Below are 6,819 nucleotides of genomic sequence, written 5' to 3'. Positions count from 1 at the left end.
CAGCTCTGTGAGGTTCCCAGAAGCAGGAGCAGCCAGGGGGATCTGCCCACTGCCCCTGCCCCAAGCACTGGCTCTGCAGCTCCCATTGGCCGGGAACCACATCCAATGGGAGCTGTGGGGGTGGTGCCTGCGGACAGGGCAGTGCGCAGAGCAGCAGGGCCCTGGCTCCAGAGGGGGCTGGGCCACTGTTTCCAGGAGCCACTCCAGGTAAGCGCCACCGAGATCCTGCACCCCTGAGCCTCCACCTCCCTATGCCCCAACCCCCTGTCCCAGCCCTCATCGCCCTCCAAACCCTTTGATCCAAGCCCAGAGCACCCTCCTGCACCCCAAACCCCTCATCCCCAGCCCCACCCCAGAGTCTGCACCCCCAGCCAAAGCCTCACCCCCCCATGCATCCCTATCCCCTGCCCCAGCCGAGAGCCCCCTCCTGCACCCCAAACCCCTCATACCCTGCCCTACCTCAGAGTCTGAACCCCCAGCCAAAGCCCTCACCTCCCTGTGCACCCCAAACCCCTGCCGCAGCCGGCCCTCCATACAATTTCCATACCAAGATGTGGCCCTCAGGCCAAAAACTTTGCCCACCCCTGCTCTGGGGTACTCTAATGATTTTATGTGAAAGGTGTCCAGATACTATTATGATGGGAGATAGTATAAAACCCAAACATAGAATAGATAGAAATAACTCATAAGAAAAGGGAACATGGTGCAGAGCTGGAGATCACTAAAGAAATCTGGGGAAACTCCAGGGGATAGCCAGCTATTGAAGAGGAAAAGAGAAGCAGCTGGGATTGCTGGATAAATTCAGAGAAAGTCGGGGAGACTCAGAGAGGGTTCCAAACCTACCAATTTAGGATCTCAAGGTTTCCATCCAAAGCAGAAATAGAAGATAGGAGCTTGCTTGTATCCAATTCAGTTTCACTTTTGAGTTTGTACTAGGTTCATAAAATAGCATACTTAGTGCTTATGTAATTGGAGAAAGTCCAGAGAAGAGCAACACAAATGATTAAGGGTCTAGAAAACATGTCCTATGAGGGAAGATTGAAAAAATTAGGTTTGTTTAGTCTGGAAAAGAGAAGACTGAGAGGGGACATGATAAGTTTTCAAATATATAAAAGGTTGTTACAAGGAAAAGGGAGAAAAAAAAATTCTTGTTAACCTCTGAGGGTAGGACAAGAAGCAATGGGCTTAAATTTCAGGAAGGGCCAATTAGGTTGGACATTAGGAAAAATTTCCTAACTGTCAGGGTGTTTAAGCACTGGAATAAATTGCCTGGAGAGATTGTGGAATCTCCATCATTGGAGATTTTAAAGAGCAGGTTAGACAAACATTTATCAGGGATGGTCCAGATAATACTTAGTCCTTCCTTGAGTACCGGGGATTGGATTAGAATACCTCTCGAGGTCCCTGTCAGGCCATTAAAAACTATTCTCAATTAATAGGATCCTGAAGGCATTTGCCCATTTCTTCTTAAACTAATCTTGTGTATTTGGAAAATCCCACATGTATTGAATATACTACAGAAACAAGCCCTAAGATGACACTGAGTGTAACTTGGCTATTTTACTTTCCTTATATCTTATGTGGGTAAGGCATGGACTAGTCTAGGTGTTGGCAACCTTTGGCACATGGCCCATCAGGGTAATCTGCTGGCAGGCTGCGAGATATTTTGTTTACGTTGACCGTCTGCAGGCACAACCCCCGCAGCTCCCAGTGGCTGGGAAACTGAGGCCACTGGGAATGCAGGGAGCCATGCCTGTGGACGGTCAATGTAAACAAAATGTTTTGCAGCCTGCCAGTGGATTACCTTGATGGGCCATGTGCTGAATGTTGCTGACCTCTGGACTAGACAATAAAGCCCAGTGGCTAGAGAAAATAGCACATACATTCCTCTTATTTTTCCCTCTGGTTCAGAGAACTCAATTAAAATTTCACTCAACTACCTACCCACCTGTCTTTTCTGATGAGCATTTGAACTCTCCAGATACTTTCCACCCCCTTACCCAACAACAGGAGCTATTCTACACAGTTTTTCTTGATTTTGTCACCGAGCCTGGTGGCACACAGGGGTTTCAGTGGAGTTTATATTTGAGATTTTGTATAAATGTGGTGATCTACAAACTGGTGCTGAAAAAAACCCCCATGATTCTCCTTGAATCCTTATACATTCCTAGAAATAATCATAAGCTGGGACCCTTGCCAATGTTCTGAAATGGTCAGTGAAGCAGGTGTCATTCTCACACCATTTGCCACTGTTCATTCTCCTTGCATGTTGTATCCCTTCCTTGCACCCATTGTCTGTCTAGATTGTAAGCGCTTTGGGGAAAGGATTGGGCTTAGGGCTCAATTACAGCCTCTAAACACTATTGAATACAAATAATAAACAATCATTTCCATCTTTAAGGGATTCAGAAAAGCCTTAAGAACATCAGAATGGCCATAGTGGGTCAGACCAATGGTCCATCTAGCTCAGTATCCTGTCTTCTGACAGTGGTTGGTGCCAGATGCATCAGAGGTAATTAAAAGAACAGGGCAATTTATCAAGTGATCCATCCCCTGTTGTCCAGTCCTAGCTTCTGGAAACTCTCTTAGAGTACTGGTTACATGCAGTCAAGGGTTGCTCTTCAAGACTCTTCATCTGCCTTCTCATACATGTCTTTTGGTGAAGAGCTCTCAGGCTGCTGCTGGGGGGTCTTGTCTCCCTCCTCCTCGTATATGGTCCTCAAAAAATTTGAAGTGTCTGAACTTTGAAGGCTTTTCCTCACTATAAAACAACCTTGAGTCAAAACATGACCTTGAGATGTCGTGTCCAGTAATAGGACTCTGACTCTGACTGTGCAGTCAGTGTACACAGAGAGAAATCATGTTCAATATCATGTCAGCTGGTCACAGATAAACCCTCATCCCAGTAGAGTATATGAGCTAGCATGACTTGTCCCTGTCCACACTTACTGCAAAATCATGGGCAATATCGTGTTGGTGAACACGATTCCTCAAGCTCATGTTCTAACTCAGCATAACTTTCTGATGAAATAAAGTTCTTAGATGCTTTTTCAGACACAACCCATAGTCCTAGTTTTGCCAAGGTCCCACCATTGCAATCAGATTGTGACTCCAGGTTCACATATACTGGGGTTCATACTGGACCTTGTCCTTCCATGGATATAAATTGGAGTCTAGCTTCCGTAAGAGTAGGAACAGCTCCTGAAAATAAGAACATTCAGAACATTAATTCAATGAAATTTAGCTGATAACAGTAAAAGCGTAAGTTATAGACTTTGGGGCTTCAGTGGTGCTGAGCCAGGAATGAATTTGACCCACTTACTTTAATTTAGGCCCCAACTCAGGCAGCATCTCTAGTGAGGAAAGCACTTTAGTACGTGCTTAATTTTAAACCTGGGCTTAAATCCCATTGAAGTCAAGCACTTGTTTAAGTAGTTCCCTGAATAAGAGCTATAATTTTTGTATTTTTGAATGTATCAGCCTGAATACTAAAACAAAATGCATGGTCACTTTTGGAAGAAAACTGTACTTCTGTTAGCTGTCATCAATGTCTTCAAACTGTGTCTCTACTGAGATCTCTCTGCTATGATGTATTAGTCAGATGTGGAAAAAGGTGGATGAAAAACTGCCTCCCCAGTGCTTTCATGGCTTTGAAATTCTAGTTTATTTTTTTCCCATTTTTCTCATATTTGTGCTAATCATTATCGTCTTTTTCCTACATCTTGCTAACAGAATGGCACCATTAATAGCTGAACAAGTTTTCTGCCACCTATTATTCCTCTGCTCTCTTTAAGGAACAACTTTGATTTAAAAATTCAAAGTGACGATCTCCTTCTATGGCTCTGTGGGGCTCACAGCTACAAACATTGAGATTCCACTTTGCTTTTTTCCCTCTAATCTTGACAAAATACAGCTTATTTAGATCATTGTAGCATTTGTTCCATTTTTCTCTTGTTGCAAATGCATATTGAAAATGATGCTGTGTTCCAATAAATTCACTGTACCATACTATATAATGCCACATGGCTACTACACCAATTGCTGTCTATTAATCTAGGGTTTTATAAGGTTGTCCATCACTGTGGTATCTGTGCATCTTCAATGTCTTCTCAAAATCTCTGTCTGTTGCAGCTCTGCCGGCAGGAGCAAACTTAAAGTTATTGGTGGGATTTATTTTTTTTTTGGTAAATAAATATAAAGTGTGAGGCTGCTAATGTGTTTGACAGGGTTACTGTTGAAAACAAAAATCAAATGTGTTAGTTCCACATTTCTTTTTGAATGTGAAGAGGGCGTCAGTTATTCTTTTTACATTTGGCAAGAGGTTCTGTAGCCTTGGAGAAGCATCTGGCTCAGTTTATGGTTCTGAGTCATCTCCCATTTGGCAACAGCCCTGTTTCTCCCATTATTATTTCGTATTAGAGAAGCACTTACAGGCCCCACTGAGGTCAGGGCCCATTGTGTTAGGCTCATGCATAGTAAGAGGCAGACCCTGACCCCAAAAGCTTAGACTCTATTTAGACAAGACAACACGGAAAGCAAAGTTGTTGTATGAGGTCATCATCATGGAAAGAGAGATGACTGCCTCCAGTAGCTAGAGCCCATACTGTTCACAGCTTTGAAAATCAGAATGTGATCATCGGGAGACTATGCTTTAATGCAGAGCCATGAAATGGAGGGATGCATCCACAGTGTTATTGAGCAGACCAGCAGCTGCATTCTTGTCCAGATGTAGCTTTCTCAGGGTACTAGGTTTCATTCCTCAGCATTCTAGAGAAGCGAATCACTGCACCAGTAAATTATGTTGCAAACTTTTATATTCAGTGGAGTTGCCGTCTTGTGCTCCCTCTGACAGTCCCTTCCCCGCCAGTATTTTCTGTGGTACACCTGTAGTAGGAATCATCACCATTATGCAGCTGCTCTGATAGATTGGAACGAGTCCTTGAAAGAAGACAGCAATAATAGCAACTTGGCAATTGCAAGTGTTTCAGGAACTATCATATCTTACTTGGCACACCTCTAGTTTAAAAAATGCCTCCTTGCAATTAATTAACAGGAATCCAAGAGCCACCAGAAGGAAAGTTTTATGAGCCGATGCTTTCCTCTGGGATGGCATCATTCAAGCCAAATAACTGCCAACTGGCATATTCGGTCGTGAACTCTTTCAACTAAGTATCCACCGAAACTATTTTCTGTCTTTCAGACTAGAAATGCCTGTGGAAAGTTATGCTCTTTTATCCACTTCTTTAAGATTTATTTTTTGCTTTTTAATTTTTTCTTTCCAGGAGAAATTGAATTTCATATTGATGTTGGAGCCCGGGAAACTGAAATTCTCTGTCTGTCTGCAGGACAGATCCATTTCCCAGTGCAAGCTTCCCCACACACCCCCATGAATTCGCCTCATCCTTTATCTAAATAGACTTACAGTCTGATGCAAAATCTGTTGAACTCAGTTGAAAGACTCCCCTGGACTTATGGATGTTTGGATCAGGCTTTGAGAGGGCAAGTTAGTCTCCATGCCCATTAAATCCTTCATCTCCTTGATGAGCCTGCCTTCAAACCTAACTGCAGTGGTGACAGGGTTTTTTGCAATCTGGACACCGGTTTAATATTGAAGTCGTTACAGCACAACATGCTGCTATGTCATTGAGTGGGACCTGAAATGGGGAGCCAACCTCAGGCTCTCTTTTGTCAAGCCAGAAAGAGGTAGAAGCTCTTAAGTGGGTCTTAACCAGGGGTACACGTACTTCTGGGGGTATGCAGAGGTCTTCCAGGAGGTACATCAACTCATCTAGATATTTGCCTAGTTTTTCAACAAGCTACATAAAAAGCACTAGCGAAGTCAGTACAAACTAAAATTTCGTACATACAGTGACTTGTTTATATTATACCCTGAAATGTAAGTACAATATTTATATTCCAATTGATGTGTTTTATAATTATATAGTAAAAATGAGAAAGTTCGCAATTTTTCAGTAATAGTATGCTGTGACACTTTTATATTTTTTGTCTGATTTTGTAAGCAAGAAGTTTTTTAAGTGAGGTGAAACTTGGAGGTTACGCAAGACAAATCAGACTCTTGAAGGGGGTATGGTGGTCTGCAAAGGATGAGCGTCACTGCTTTAGAGACTAGACCATGCTCTCTGGAAGTTCTAGTCTGATCCCACCGGAATGAAACTCAGAGTAGCACTGACGAGCCTATCACAGTGGGACCCTGTTGTTACAATAATACAAATAAAAAATAATAAGCTACCACAAAAGCTGCAACCTGCCCTCCTGAGCCAGCAAGAAGCAGTGTGTGTAGGATCTTTGAAAGCATTGTTATTTAATTAATTGTTGGGGGCAGGAGAGCGGAGGTGATCCTGAGAGATATCTCCCCACAAAAATATTGAAACACTGACACAAGCTTATCCACTGTGACATTAATAGTGCTTCTCTAATTTGCTTCCTGACCTAGAAAAAGAAAAAGAGGACTCATGTGGCTGATGTAAAAATGTAATATGCCCTCTTTTCCTTTAGGATTATACAGGGCTGCTTCAGACTCAAACTGTGTGAGCTGTAGAAACAGAGAGATCCATTGTCCCCAAAATAACCATTACTAATAAAACAATTACGAATAAGGCTAGTATTGTATCAATGTCTCAGTTACGTACTATATGGTGGCAATTGCATCAACATTTTTTTAGGCTGTGGGTCAACTCTTCACTAAACCACTATCTTTCCTGCAAACCTAGGGAGTATAAGATATCATTGCAACATAAATTTTTAAATATACCCTATTTGAAAGCAGACTGATTTCCTGACTGACTTACTCGACTATTA

The sequence above is a fragment of the Chelonoidis abingdonii genome, chromosome 2 (assembly GCF_003597395.2).
Source record: "Chelonoidis abingdonii isolate Lonesome George chromosome 2, CheloAbing_2.0, whole genome shotgun sequence".
Classification (NCBI taxonomy): domain Eukaryota; kingdom Metazoa; phylum Chordata; order Testudines; family Testudinidae; genus Chelonoidis; species Chelonoidis abingdonii.
This window is presented reverse-complemented; position numbering follows the sequence as displayed.